At 44.5% G+C, this 15,379-nt stretch overlaps 1 protein-coding gene across 6 annotated transcripts in view; it reads left to right on the forward strand.

Annotated features, from left to right (window-relative positions):
* LOC109431392 (acetylcholine receptor subunit alpha-like) overlaps window positions 1-15,379 on the forward strand; it is a 681,325-nt gene that overhangs the window by 12,315 nt on the left and 653,631 nt on the right. For 4 of the 6 annotated variants that reach the window (XR_009996235.1, XM_062845639.1, XM_062845642.1 and 1 more), the window contains exon 1: window positions 4,762-6,230. The gene's annotated coding sequence lies outside the window, so the exon portion shown is untranslated. Of the gene's footprint in view, window positions 1-4,761; window positions 6,231-15,379 lie in introns of those variants that run through there. The other 2 variants (XM_062845640.1, XM_062845641.1) reach the window with 1 other exon arrangement.

The following is a 15,379-nucleotide window of genomic DNA, read 5'->3' on the forward strand; positions in this document are numbered from 1 at the left end:
TATGAAAATCAGCTGCACTGTGCACATTTTCAGTGCGGAATGCCATCCCTGCTCTGAGGTCCTCTTCAACCGCAAACAGCCATCTTGTACGCGACCGACTTCCAGTAGAGGGAATACTCACTTACTCCTATCTCAATTCAGAAGCATATGCTATCATGACGAGCTTTACATTGTAGTAAGTAAAGGTCGCGTACGCATACCAAAGTAAGTTACACTCATTTATACTCACCTCCTACCACGCCTCCTTACGCTGGAGCGCTATCTTGGCGGTTTTTGTAACCAACAAGATAGCGTTTATGGTCGACCTCCCCTTCCAGAAGCTGACCTGGATGCTACACTCTCAGCGTGGCTCAGTATTTTGTTGAGAATAATCTTTTCGTGCACTTTCCCTGCCATGTCAATGAGGCATATTGGTCTATATGCTGACGAGTACCACCTGGGGACTTTGAGTACCACCTGGGGACGAGTACCTCCCGGTCTTTGACAATAGAACCAGGCTCTGCTGCTTCCAAATTTCTGGGAAAATTCCCTCGTCCAGGCATTTCAGCATGGCCGGGAGCCTCTGCAATAGCTGCTTTTAAGGCTAAGTTCGTCTCGCCGTTAGGACCTGGGGTCTTACCCACGCCAAGGGGCTATGCTATCCCATTAAGTTCCTCATCGGTGACCCTATCCTCATCGCTAGCTCCAGTCACCAGCTGTCCTTCGAAAAGAAGCCAAGGACGTGGAAAAAGCCCCTTGATGATCCTGTCCGACATCTCTGGAGGCTGCTCTGTAGGGGGCACCTCCACCACCGCACGGATTTGCATTGGAACTTTGATAGAGACCCTCAAAGCAGGCCTTTTTGCTTGCCATTAGGTATCTCGGTCTTCAGAGCGACTTCGGCAGCAGCGAACACCACCCGCCGTTCGTTTCGCTGTTTGTCAATTAATGCTTACTGCATTCCCCGCCTAGCCCGTAGGTCCGCAATCGCTTGAGTCCATCAGTAAGCCGTGGTTGTGCACGGGCGTGAGAGCACCGCTACCAGCTAGTCTCCCCTTAAACTGAGTAGGTTTTACTCACGGCGGAGCGCCTTCCTAATGTTTTCCACTTACGAGGTCTTGGTCTTGGCCTAGTCCTCTACCCGCTCCCTGCTGTTGTTGTAGTCGATACGGTAGCGAACTGTCAGGTGATCGCTGTGAGTGTAGCCATTGTCTCCCAGTTGGAGCTACTTATTGGGCCAGGACTGCAAAAGGTGACGTCGATGATCGGATCCGCTCAGTTCCGACTAAAGTTACTTTTGGTATCGATATTAGCCAGATCGACACCTAGCATAGCCAGTGCATCTAGCAGGGCCTTACCCCGCTGGTTCGTAAAACGGCTTCCCCATTCCACGCCCAGACATGGAAGTCATGCGCTATTACCACCGGTCTTCGCCCTTTCAGCACGATTGTCATATCTACAGTGCAGCATATGTGTATTTGTATTTGGCGCATTCTAGCCCGTTTTTGTTTCTGTAACGAGGACAAATGAAACTTTTCAGACCACTTGCCGGTTTGAGGGTCTCTATCAGAGTGCCAATGCGAACCCGTGGGGTGACGCCTACATGATTGTCATGGCCAAGACGAGAGGTGTAATGGCTCCTACAGAACAATCTCCAGAGATGTTGGAGGGGATCATCGGATGGATTTTTCCGCGTCATGATCCTAGTCCTTGGCCTCCTTTCGTAGGACAGCCGGGGACTGGGGCTGGCGATGAGGAGAGGGTCACCGATATAGAACTTGCGGGGATAGCTAAGTCCCTTAGCGTTGGTAAGGCCTTAGGTCTGGACAGAGTTCCGAACCTGTCCTTAAAAGTAGCTAGTGCAGAGGCTCCCGAGATGTTCAGGTCTGCTATGCAGAAATGCCTGGACGAGGGAGTTTTCCCAGAAGCTTGGAAGAGGCAGAGCCTGGTACTATTGCCTAAGGCGGGGAAACCACCCAGAGACCCGTCGGCATATAGACCAATATGCTTGATTGACACGGCGGGGAAGGTGCTCGAAAAGATCATCCTCAATAGAATGTTGAGGTTCACCGAGGGCAAAAATGGTCTTTCGAGCAACCTGTACGGTTTTCGGAAGGGGAGGTCCACCGTTGACGCTATCTTATCGGTTACAAAAACCGCCGAGAAAGCACTCGAGCCTAAGGGGAGGGGAATTCGCTTCTGTGCAGTAGTGACTCTGGATGTAAGGAATGCGTTTAATAGCGCCAGCTGGTCTGCTATTGCCGATGCGCTCTTGCGTCTGGGGATATCGGGGTACCTGTACTAGATTCTCTAAAGTTACTTTCATAATCGAGAACTAGTTTACGACACGAAGGTGGGTCGGAAGCGCTTTCACATAGCCTCAGGAGTCCCGCAAGGTTCCATCCTGGGTCCGGTGTTATGGAATGTCATGTACGACGAGGTGTTGAGTTTAGAGTACCTAGTGGAAGTGGAGATTGTCGGATTTGCCGACGACATTACGCTCGAAGTCTACGGTGAAACGATCGAGGAGGTGAAGTTGACTACCGACCACTCGATCAAGGTTGTGGAGGCGTGGATGTGGTCCAGGAAACTGGAGCTAGCTCACCACAAGACTGAGGTGACGGTTGTTAACAACCGGAAGTCGGAACAGCAGACGGAGATCAGTGTAGGCGAGTGCACTATCCTATCAAAGCGCTCCGTCAAACACTGGGGCGTGATGATCGACGATAAGCTTACCTTCGGTAGTCACGTCGATTATGCCTGTAAAAGAGCCTCCACAGCTATTGCGGCACTGTCCCGGATGATGTCCAATAGCTCTGCGGTGTACGCCAGTATGCGCAAGCTTCTGGCTAGTGTTGCTACGTCCATACTTAGGTATGGCGGCCCGGCGTGGGGCACTGCGCTAAGTACTGAATGCTACCGACGGAAGCTGGAAAGTACTTACAGGCTTATGTGCCTGAGGGTTGCAAGTGCGTACCGTACCGTGTCACACGACGCTCTCTGCGTCATTACTGGTATGGTGCCTATCGGCATCCTTATCAGTGAGGACATGGAGTGCTTCGAAATGCGTGGCACAAAAGGCATACGCAGGACTGTCAGGATGGCCTCAATGGTCAAATGGCAGCGCGCGTGGGACAGTTCCATCAAAGGAAGGTGGACCCATAGGTTGCCCAGCATTTTCGCACAATGCGTGACCGGATGCTTGCTACATGCGGGGAGGACACAACTCCGGACAATTTGGTCCAGAGGATGTGTAGGGATAAATGTGGCTGGAACGCCGTTTTAACGGCTATCACCCATATCGTCTGGGAGCTACAGAGGAGGTGGCGCGTGGACTCGGGGAATGGCAGATGCAGTACAAGAGGTGGTCCAGGGGTTTGGAGTCGGCTTCGTAGGTCATACCGGTGCTCTGCGGTCGAGATCGACCCTTACAGCGATTAAGTGGCCGCGGAGAGGAAGTCCCGGTAGCGGTGCTGTCGTGGCGTCGGTCTACTGGGTTGGATCCGAACCCGCGGCTGGAAAGAGGTCTCTGGCAAGGGTCGGGGCAGGTGGAAACCCTGCTGTCAGCAACCTTCTGGTGCAGTTGAAAAGGCCTGGAGGGTAGTGATACCCTTGCCTTCAGCAGGTCAGATCGAGTTGCACGTGGGAATCAGTTCTTGATGTCTGCCAAGCAGTTGAGTGCGGGTAGGGTTGACCCTGCCCGCCTTCCGAGGACAAAGGGAGTGGCGAGGACCACTCGGGAAACTGGTTTAGCGCCAGCATTTTACCGTGATGGACTCTCCAGAGCGAGTCATCGATTTTCGTTGCTGCTAGGCTACGCAGCTAACCTTGAGCGTGCGATGTGCACTAGCCCCTCTCTGAAACAATACCTTCTTGGTGGTTCTGGAGAGACGTAGGGTTTGGCGACCATTGTTGTAGAAGACGGCCTCAGCTCCACACTACCCTATCCTTGATATTAGGGTGTCTGTTTGCAGATTGTCCCACTATGGTTTTGTCCACAGCTTGTCCGTCATCACTGACATCTGTTCGTCAATGAGTTAAACTTCTCCCAATTCATCAATGTTGCGAAGTGCTGTTATAATTTTATCTGTCAGGCTGTGTCAGCAACCTTCATGGTTATTGTCCATTATGGGACGCTGTTTTTTCTCCTCACGTCATTGACAGTTTTATAACATTTCCGCATATCATTTGGTTCCGTACTGTCTGGTCTGTACAGTTTTTTTATTCTTCGACCACTTAACCTAATTTTACAGCTTTTTTGCCACAAGGGCACTGCGTGAGCGATTTCAATTAGCAGTTTACTTACATTTTGTACAGCGCATAAATGTATTCTATTTTAGTTCTATTATATTGAACTGGTTGCCTTTGCGCTACTGTCACTTTTATACCGTGGTAGAATGATAAGCACGAGGATGTTGATGTGTGGCTCTTGTACCTTTTCTAGCCCGATTGGGGGTCCATTATGAGTTGCCAAGTTTCGGGGTCCGTTAGAGCATTTGCTCAGAAGAGGGTCAGATGTCAGCCGCTCTTGGGGAAAAAGCAATCGACGAAAAATTGCAAGTGCCGGAGCTGGAATTGAACCCATGACCATCCACTTATGAATTGAACGTGTAGCCACTATGCTACGGGCTCCGGCTACACTTCAGTAATGACATTTTCATATTGTTTTTGAATCGTACGGCGCTGTTAAATCAATGCATAAAAGTATAGTAAGTCTACAAGTGCTTCCGAAATTTGTTTGGGACCATCGTTGATTGATCTGTAATTCACGATGCTAAAACTTTTGCTTCAACAGTATACAAATTCTCGTAGTCCCAATTTGCAAATACCTTCTGCAAAGCAGAAATATCTTTCATCTCTCTGAAGCGACCAAATTCGTAAACCCCATAACCTGCGTACGATTGGTAACCACTGCCTAGAGCAAAACACATCTCCCGCATATAGACTCCAGCATCCACCCAGTCGCATAACCACCACCGCTCGACCAGCTGTGCCTTTGGATGTGTGAGTGCGTCCCCCCTCGTTTGGGGCCGTTGTTCGAAAGAGTGCGCATCTAGAACGCTGCTGGTGTTGGTTTTGCCCCAACCGACGACATGTAGCTACGTTCCTAGTGCTTAGTGAATTAAGAGTTCTGGAGCGCGCCCGAAAGTCTGCACAAGTCGGTCGCGTGTAAATCAGTTCGCTCGTGATCCTTGCCGCAGTTGGTCGTGTTTTCGTATCCTGGCCTCTGTGAACTCGGTCGGTGGTGGAAGGCCCATCCTTTGGTTTACCACACCTTGGTGGTACTTGGTGGCACTTAGTCCTTGAGATAGAGACACCTACATTATATTGGGACTGAAAAGTACAGTGTAGTGTCTTCTCTTCGTGTGCAGGTCCAGAGACGGGCAGCTTTTTGACTACATTTAGGAGAAGAAGAGTGATAAAAAGGTTTACGCTTTTTGCTTGCTTGCTGCTGGAGATTCTAACCAGGACACAAAGTTGCTGAACCCAGTGAAGGATCGCGTGTGTTGGTCTCATTATGGTGTGGTATTAAAAATTGTTTAAAACCGGAAGAAAAGTGCTACCAGATAATAGCAACTACTAGTGTACACGTTGGCGTAATGCTGGTTGCATGATTCCAGGCGAATCTTTTCCTTCTTGCCCGCAGAATCGTCTGGTGTGTGGTGCATGAGTGTCTAAGGTGAATAACATGGGGGATTATAATATCAAAAATAATAACTAAAGCGAAAGAAGCAGTTTGCGAAGAAATCGGAAAATATAAAATTCAGCACGCAAGCGGTCACCCATCATGGTCTGCAGTGGAAAATTGTGGTTCGGTAGTTTAAAGTGACGTGACCGCTGTTAATGCTGCCATCGCGTTCAGTGAAAAGTGAATACCGGAGGGAGCTTTTGTGGAAGGAAGTCTTCTTTCATGCATAGTGTAAACGCTAGAGCGAAAACTGAATAGCGAATTTTCTGACGCAGCAAAGTGGGGTGTGTAGTGAAAGCGTATCTATGTACATTATTTGAAGCTGTAGTATAGCGGGAGAGACAGCGCTCCCTTCTATGTAGATCTCGGGCAATTGTACCCAATTGGCTTGGTGAATGGTTTTGGTGATTAGTGCAATTAGTCGACGAGATTTTCCTGCGCTTTACACACTCGGTGTAATAATTAACTAAAACTAATTGGTAATAGTAGCAGTGCCACCTGTGACAGCAAGCTGAATTCAAATGATGGTGTCGATAGCAGGATTGTTCCATGTCTAGCTAAGGTAAGTAAATGTTTGGGATATGCAACTAGATACAGAAACCAATATATAGCAATCATAATAAACTCAAAATGTTCCATGAAAAATTTGAATGCGCCGTATTAAGAATGAATACTTACTATTACCGAGGGTTGGATTTACAAATGTGGGAGGGGGCCATCTGTCTAGATAGTTCAACACATAATTGAAAAAAAACATGAGAAAAAAAATCTATTCGCCGTTCTTACAATTAAGTAAATATGACGTAGTGGAAGAATTTCATGATTCATGATTTCAGCTATAGACGGATTTCATGGCTGGGCCCTTGGAGAAATTTCATTAAGATTTTGTTCCAGCAAAAATCTTCGAGAAACTCTTGAAAACTAGAAAATTTCCTTATGCAGTCTCAGTTTTTTTTTTCTGTGAAGGCTCGAAAGAAAATATATAGCAAAAGTCCTGCAGGAAATGTTTGTGGGATTCAAGTATAAAAAGTTCTAAATCAGCTGAGGAGTTTCTGGTGACCTACCAGAAGAACTTTCGATAATAATTCTGAAATCAACTTTTAGCAAAAAATCATGCAGGAATGGTAATTCCTTAGCGCACAGCTTTGCAAACTTCGTTTGACCGCTCCTCAACTGATAGCAGGTACGCTTCAGCTATTCTACGAAACACGATTAGACAACAGACTGGAGAGTCGCGAATTCCAGGTTTGGGAAACGATGCTTTAGTGCTGTTTCTTGTAAAAATTAAAAAAAAAGGAGAAGGAATTGTAGCAAAAATCCACGCAATTTCTTCTCTCGTTTTTATTCAAATGTCCTGTGGAATTTGTTGAAACCTTTTGACGGAAATCCCGGAGCTTCAAGAAATTTTCTCCACAAATTTCTTCCGCAACATTTGAAACATCTCTAATTAAAAAATGGATATCTTTCAAAAACTCAACCAGAAATTGAGAACGAAATAAAATAAAAAATAATACAAATGAATTTGCCGTTTAACATTCTTGCTAGAGTTCCTCAACAGCTCTTCAACTTTAACTTGAATAGATCGAACGTATGGTAAACCAAATCGATGCATATTCCATTCTATATTCCAGAACATCTTCTAAATTCCGCTAGAAATTCTTCCATTGTTTGCACAAACTTATCACGCATTTTCATGAATTTCGAGAATTTCATTTACATGGCATTTATTTACATTTTATCAACAAAAGTATTCAACAGACACTTTTGGACTCTTCATTCTACAACTGGGGTTCTCAAACTTTTTCAGCTTGCCACCCACTTTTGTTTCATATAGAACTTGGTTACCCACCAGCACGATTTTTCATAACATACGTCATTTTATGATGTTCGGACTAGCTTTTTTATAACCACATTTTATCGCTTTCATGGGTTTAAAAAAAATACGTCAGATGAGTTCTTATTATTTTTTTTTTGTCAGATATTGCATTCTCACTTATTTTAGAATAGCATTCTATTCAGCTCACTTTTTAAGTAATTAACCGAACTTGAGTTCACAAAAAGTACACTTGTGTCGCTGAAAGGAACGCTATTCAGCTTAAAAATAAGCTTCGAAAAAGTGAAAAAAGTGTGTTTAGTCCTCAAGAGTAATTTATTATTAAGACTTAAGAGACATTAAGTTCATGTGGAATCCAAATTGACTAATACCTTGAAATAGTTTTTGATGTTTTTTACTTATTGAGATTTGAACTCTGATTCTCCTCGTTGAAAGCCGGTGCCTAAACACTACTCCTTGTATGTGTTTCTAGGCACTGTGGGATTTTACTCAATGTGCTGATATCTTTTAGTAGAGCTCAATCTGGTTCGCGTGTGAACTTCCTCTGAACTTGGAATACTTTTTGAATTCGAAAGTTCGAAAGAAGTTCACGTGGAACTTCTTATGAACTTGCACAGTTTAACAATTCAGTTTGTTGTGGTTCGCAGCGCAAAGCAATAAATTAGGGCCAGTGTATCGACTTTCAGAAAAGATTATAAATTTACAGCTTGGTTTACAGTGACTACGATCGTGCCGATTACCGGCGCGCTGCAGCGACAAGTGAGACGGGTTGGAAACATCCAGCAAAGCTGGGAAAAAATTTGCACAGCAAAAAAAAAACTCCGGTGGAATCCGAGGTGGAACAGTTGATCACTGCGGGGGCAGCCTTTGAGCCACACACAACGGATGCTTTGCGTTGATTACTAGTAAGTACATACGTTGAAATATTATAGTGAAGCAAAGTGTACTTGTGAAATTAACACAAGCTGTGGCTGCTGAGCTCGATTTCCGAGTGATTTAATTGAATGAGAACTTCTCCCGAGCTTCGCTGTCGCCGAAGTTCAAGTGAAGTTCACTTTTGGCACGGTTAATATTTATCTGAACTTGGAATAGTAAGTTCAAAACAAGTATGAAACGAGTTCAAAACTCTTTTCTAGTTGTTGGAATAAGTCCAACTGAACTTTATTTGAGCTTTAGAGGCACGCAGAAGATCAACATGAGTTCGGTTAAATTTTAATTGAACACTGCTCGAAAGTTCGAAGTAAGTTTTTTCTGGACCTCTTTTCTACTTTAATGTAGTTTTGAAGAGAAGTCAAAAGCTTGTACATGTACTTCCAAGTTCATAAACAATACATAAGTAACTTTTTGGAGAATTAAGTTCATCGAAACCGGAATTGAACCTAACTTGAACTTCTGAGTTCGTTCGTCAAGTGAAATACGAACTTTTGGTTGCTTTGGTCATCGTCGTTCAACACTCCTCTTCGTGAAGAGCCTCCGTGATCTCCAGATGCAGTCCGGAACTTCGTTACACTAAATCGAACATCTTTTGGAAGTGACCCGAAAGGCTTGGACAATATATCGGTTGCCATTCGATCCGTCGGGCAGTACACAAGCGTGATATGCCCGCCCAGGCGAACACAGCTCCTGAACAAACCTTGAGTCTATTTGTTCAGACCTTCTGTTGATGCGCTCCGTCCTTAGGAATGCAGTGCAATCTTGGTTGTCTTAACGAATTGTAGGGTTTGGGTATTAGTAGTGGACCCCCTAGGCCAACGAAATTTACTTCTGCGACTTTTTAGCTATGTTAAGGCAATGGATTGTCCCAAAGTGGATTTTTCAAACAAGTTTCACGTCCCCTTTGTATGTTAAGACCATCAAACATACAACAGTGAAATACGCATTTGAAAATACGCATCGGTGTTGCCTATTATGGACACCACCAGGGTCCATTATAGGATTATTTACAAATATCTTGGCACCTATAGTGGACCCCCATTTGATTTCCATGTTAGCTGTCACGCCGCCGGCGGTGCCTATAGTGGACCCTCCCTGAGTGTGCGTATAGTGGACCCTTTTGAGTGTCATTCATTAAATAGTTAAAATAACCGATTGTTGCGGCCACTGGGTCATTTGTTTGCCAGGAACTGCTGTGCAGCAATGTAATTGATGTTCCCCCGGTGGAAGTTGCCTGGAAACAGTTGATTTGGGCATTTATATTTGAGTTTTTCTGAAGGGGGTCCACTATAGGCACAGGGTCCACTACTGGCACTAGTCCACGGTCCACTAGTAGCCTTGCCCTGTCGTTCGCTGAAATCCGTCAATAGTTGCCTCAGGCAGTTCGATTCCTGGTAGGCCTCGCTGAAGGCTACATATTCCGCCTCCATTGATGAAAGAATTACGCTGACTTACCCTCGACTTATCCACGAAATTGCAAAACATGAACGCAAAGCCGGAGGTTGACCTGCGACTTGCCATGTTGTCGGCACAGTCGGCTTCCGATAAACCTTCTAACTTCTGATCCAACGTATGCTATAGTTGATTGCGCCCTTGAGATACCTCAAGCAGAGATGCCAGATATAAGTTACAGATTTTTCTGTATTATACAGACCAGATACAGAGTACTGAAAAGAGAGAATTTATCTCAAAATTACAAAAAAAAATGTACATTTTCACACATGTTTTAGAAAAATAAATACCAGTAAAAATTAAAAACCGTCAAAAAGTAGTACATTTTTATTAGTTTTTATTGAAGCCTAGGATTCTCGGTACACCCTCAAATATGGCGGTGTATTGATACAGGTTTTCGATAAAATAATTTGGCATCTCGTGGAGCCTCGTGGTCGTGCGGTTAGTGTCTGTTGTCTAGTGTTAAGTTTCGTTCAGTCTGTATAGCCTCTGGCTGAAGACGGTGTCCGTGTCTTTTTTTTTTCTTTTTTATCTCTGATCTCAAGACTCTCTTCGCCGCTACCCAATTTCGCTCCTTGGGTGCCGCGAATTTTTGCCCTAGCAACAACTCACTGTCATCAAGGATGGGAAAAAATCATTCATTTATTGCGTATGCCTCACTCACAACCATGCACAATCTGATGCGAATGTGCCTCTGCCCCAGCCAAGCAAAATCCTTCCTCATTCATTGCCCATTCTTTTTAGGGCTCCCCCAAACCGACGCGACTGTCGCTGGCGACAGCGATTTTTCAGGTGAGTGAACATCGAAGCCGTGAAGCGCATCTTTAAAATCACATAAAGAAAAAACCGAACAACGCTTTGCGCTGAAATTTTAAACGATTGATTACTCACTGGTGATGTTTATTCGATAAAAATTTCAGCGTGATTCGATGACTGATTTTTCTTACTTGTGCCAATAAAAATGCACAGTTCGACCTCAATGAACCTTCACCTGAAAAATCGCTGTCACGGTTAACAATTGCGTTGGTTTGGGGGAGCCTTTAATCGCCGAGCACCGAGAGACGCAAGCAACGACGGCCGAATGAATCGCCATTGAGTCTGTGTGCCGAAGACAAACGAACCAATATTGAAATGTTTACATTCTGAGTCGGATGCGAAAGCATTCGTTTTGGAACGTTCATTTAGCGTTCAGTGGAAGCATTCAGTACTGCAAATTGAATCAGGGTACGGCCAGGGTGGACGCGTCACGCCTTCGCCTCGCTCATATCGTATTTTTCGACTAGTTGTTATTCTGCAGTCGAATAGTGTAAGGTTCTTCTTCACGACGGACCTCCATACCGAGGAAATGGCGGACATATCCAAGGCAGGTAGCCTCGAAAACCTTTTTCAGCCCAGCCGTAACCGTAATCCAGTTTTGGAGCCGCTTGCCAACGCCAATAATATGTCGTCAACTTACAAGAATAGAAATGCTGTCTCGTTTCCACATCCCTGCACGTACAGGAAGGGGTCAGTAGCTTGGGACATGGTTCATATGGAAACATATAGACCTGAGTGTCTTCTGGTGTACAAAGGAGTCGTCTCCATTCCACTCGGTCCATGGCTGTGTGTCTCCAATTCCACGTCTCCTCGTACCGGTCAGATGATTCTCAGAAACCATGCTATCCGACATCCTGATAACATGGCTTCAGATTTTCACGGTGTGGTGGTTGGTTCTCTCAGCGCTGAAACAGTTCGTGATTCATTGGCCTTCTCCAAGTCCCGTCTCCCATCTACACTCCACTGTATATGATACGCAACACCTTCCGTTCGAAAACTCCAAGGGCGCGTTGGTCCTCTGCACGTAGAGTCCATGCTTCACGCCCATAGAGAACTACCGGTCTAATCAGCGTTTTGTAGACAGTTAACTTCGTGGGAAGGCGAACTTTGTTCATTCGTAGAGTTCTGCAGAGTGCAAAGTAAACTCGATTCCCTGCCACAAGGAGCCTCTGAAGTTCTCTGCTGGTGTCGTTTCCGGCGGTTATCAGTGAGCCCAAGTACACGAATCCTTCAACCGCCTCGATTTCTTCACCATCGACAGAAATTCGGGGTGGTGGGTGCAGTGATTCTTCCCTGGCGCCCTTTGCCATCATGTAAGGTACACCGGGGAAAGTTGAAACGGGCGGGGCAAGATGAAACACGAAGATTTGAAATAGATTTCAATACAATTTGGGAACTTTTTCGTTACTAACAGATTGTTTGAATAAAAAACTATGTGTTATGGCGATCGAACTGTTTATCATCATTACAAAACATCATATGTTAACCCGCTGTTTCATCTTGCCCCACCTATTTGTGTTCGACATATTAATGACTAGTACGATTCACCTGGCTTAATTCTTTAGTCGGATGTACGCCTCCGTCATCGTCTCAAATTTATGAGCTATAATATCAATATCATCGAACTACGTATAGTTGAGTCTCCTTTTAACCCGCTGCCCACTGCAATTTCTCTGCTGTGTTGCATCCAGTCCAGCTGATTTTTTTAGTGTAGTAAGTACTTACTATAGGATCATTACTTACAAAAAATGTTCTTAATTGGTTAGAAGACAGTCTGGAAAACATGGGGGGCGTCAAGTGGGTGGCAGCGTCTAATAGGAGACCCGAATGTACACCACTCGATCCATCGTCGCCTTGTCCGATTGTATCAGTTTGACCAAGAATTCGTGTTCGTGCATAATCTACCATAGCTGGTCTCGATCGATTGTATCATAGGCCGATTTAAAATCGATGAACAGGTGATGTGTGGGTACGTTGTATTCGCGGCATTTCTGGTCCGTTGTAACGCGTTCACCCATTAATCCAGCCTGATATTGCCCCACGAACTCTCTTGCAATCGGTAATAGACGATAGACGGCGGCATAAAATTTTAGAGAGTATTTTGTAGGCAGCGATCGGCAGTGTGATCGCGCAATACTTCCCGAAATCCAACTTGCCGCCCGTTTTGTAGAGAGAACACACGCTACCTTCCATCCATTTTCTCGATAATACTTCTTCCTCACAAATCTTGTTTATGACCCAGTGTAGTGCTCTCACAAATGCTTCTCCACCGGCCAACCTCCTCCTTAATCTCTTGGAGGTTGGGGGCTGGAATTCTTTCGTCCTGCGCACGTGCTCCTAGATTTGATACCACGTCACCTTTAGTGCTTGCGACATCGCCATGGTGGTGGGACGTCTTAATGTCCAGGTGTTTTATCGCCATCGTCCGCTTGGATGCATTCCCAAGTAACATTTTGATGATCAAAAAGTCATGTAGAGGTTTTGATAACCGTCATAAAATCTAATACCTTTTTTCGGCTTTAGGATGACTCCAAACATCTTTTATATTCTCTTTAATTAAAAAAAATGTTACTTGGGTTGGACAGCAGTGTGCCAAATGTTGCACGACAAGTAATCGGTGCGAACACATCTCCTAAATCCTCGCCAAGCTTGGGACAACCATGGGGAGGACCCTTTGGCCACAAATGTAGCTCTTTGCTTCACAATGTTGCATTACCACCGCTAAAGGTGTACCGCGATCCAACGATCTTCCGCTCTGTAGATGGTGGGACAAGTTCCCATGTCTGATGCCGCTTATGTGACTCAAGCTCGCTCTTCATTATTGAACTCCAGCGCTTCTTCCAGGTGGATCGGTTCCTCCGACGCACAAGCCACGTTTTCAGCGGTGAAAATCGAGAACGTATTGATGTTGTATCCGTGGTGTTCTGCCGCGCGTCTGCCACGTACTGCGGTCTATGATTAGGTTCCGCCTGAGTAGGTTCTCCAAAGTTTCTTCGACTTTCTGTCCAGCTTGCGTTTTGGGAACACTTTTCCAAGATAACTGGTTTTGCACAAACACCGGTTCGATATAGTAGAATAAAATAAATTTAGGCTCTGTACAAACTGTAAGTGCAGCTGTCAGTTGTAATCGCTTTCGTAGTGCCCTAGTGGGCAAAAGCGATGTAAATTAGGTTAAGGACAGACTTGTTAGAATCCCAAAATGGTCGCCACAATGGCCGACTTTGGCACTAACTCAAGATTTCGAGCGCACAGATTTCTTCATAAACAAAACCAGCGCACCTGATATTCTTATTTCAAGCTTATTACAAGTGAGCAAAAACAGAATAATAAAATTCACTGTTATATGAAGCTTGCTTCTTGAGATTTGTGCATTTGAAGTTCTGATGCACTTTTGAAGCGGGATTTAAAGACGTTTGTCCTTAAGCGAATAAGAATAAAATGCAGTGCACGCTATGCCCAAAAGGAAGTATTATGAAAATCGAATGTACCTCAAATGTTATTCCCTAGGATCGAAGCTTTGGACCTCTAGTTTCAGAACCCGTGCAGTTTAAAATATTTCATTTTGGGTTTTCTGATATTTTTGATTTTTTTCCTATTTTCCCATAAAAATATCGAAAAAAGTCATTTTAAGGCCAATTTCGTTCCATATAAAAATGTATGGGAAAATAACCCAAGATGGATTATTTTAAATCACACATTTTCTGGATCCAAAGGTCCAAAAATATGATTCTAGCGAATAAATTTTGATGATACTTCCCTTTGGACATAGCATGCAATGTAGCGCCTATCCTTGCCGGAGTCACGGCAAGGACAACAACTACGTAAGTTGCGAAATACGAAGGAAGGTCGGAAGGATACGATAGGCAAGGCATGATGTAAGAATGACGGACAACAAGCCTGCAATGTTGATGTTCGTTAGGGGAGGAAGGGGTAACCCCGTCACCTTAAGCATTTGGATTTTTCAAAATAAATGTAATACGAAAATTGATATTTTCAGTACGCAGAATATTTGATTCATTAGTTTTTTATAAGACCTGTGCATTAGAATTGTCAAATTATGTTGATTCTGGTGAACAATGCACATAACACAACCATAATAAATATTGATGTTTTTAATTCAGTGCGGGTAAGACCGTCACCCCTATGGGGTAAGTGCGTCATATATATTTTTATATTGATACTTTTGATGATTTCAATTTTAAAATATTTTCATTACATTTTTGAAGTGCAGTGATGATTTACCAATCATTCAACAGTCGATACTCTTGTAAAATCACTGGTCGGGGGGCGCAATTGGAATCCGCTTAATAGGAGACTAAGCTTATGGGATTTGGGCTTTTTGGGGGTGTGGACAATTATCCCGGGTGTGTTAAGAGATAGCGCAATACTTTCTTCGGCAAAGTTTTAGGGTTTGAAAAGATCTACCATTTAGAACTTTGGTTCATATGATTAGTTGGTGACTTGGCCACCAGAGGCGCCACCAACAGTTTGATGCTAAATTTCACTGCAGGAACCATATTAGGTTGTCAAGCAAACGTTACGATATGCGACAGCTCAAGACCCTGATAATTAGAAATAGTATCTTCGGAAAAAATATTGGATACGCTAATAACTTACAGATGATGAGCTACGAAGTTCAAAATTCCCCCACTGGGCGGCGCTAGTGAGCATGTAAA

The sequence above is a fragment of the Aedes albopictus genome, chromosome 1 (assembly GCF_035046485.1).
Source record: "Aedes albopictus strain Foshan chromosome 1, AalbF5, whole genome shotgun sequence".
Classification (NCBI taxonomy): domain Eukaryota; kingdom Metazoa; phylum Arthropoda; class Insecta; order Diptera; family Culicidae; genus Aedes; species Aedes albopictus.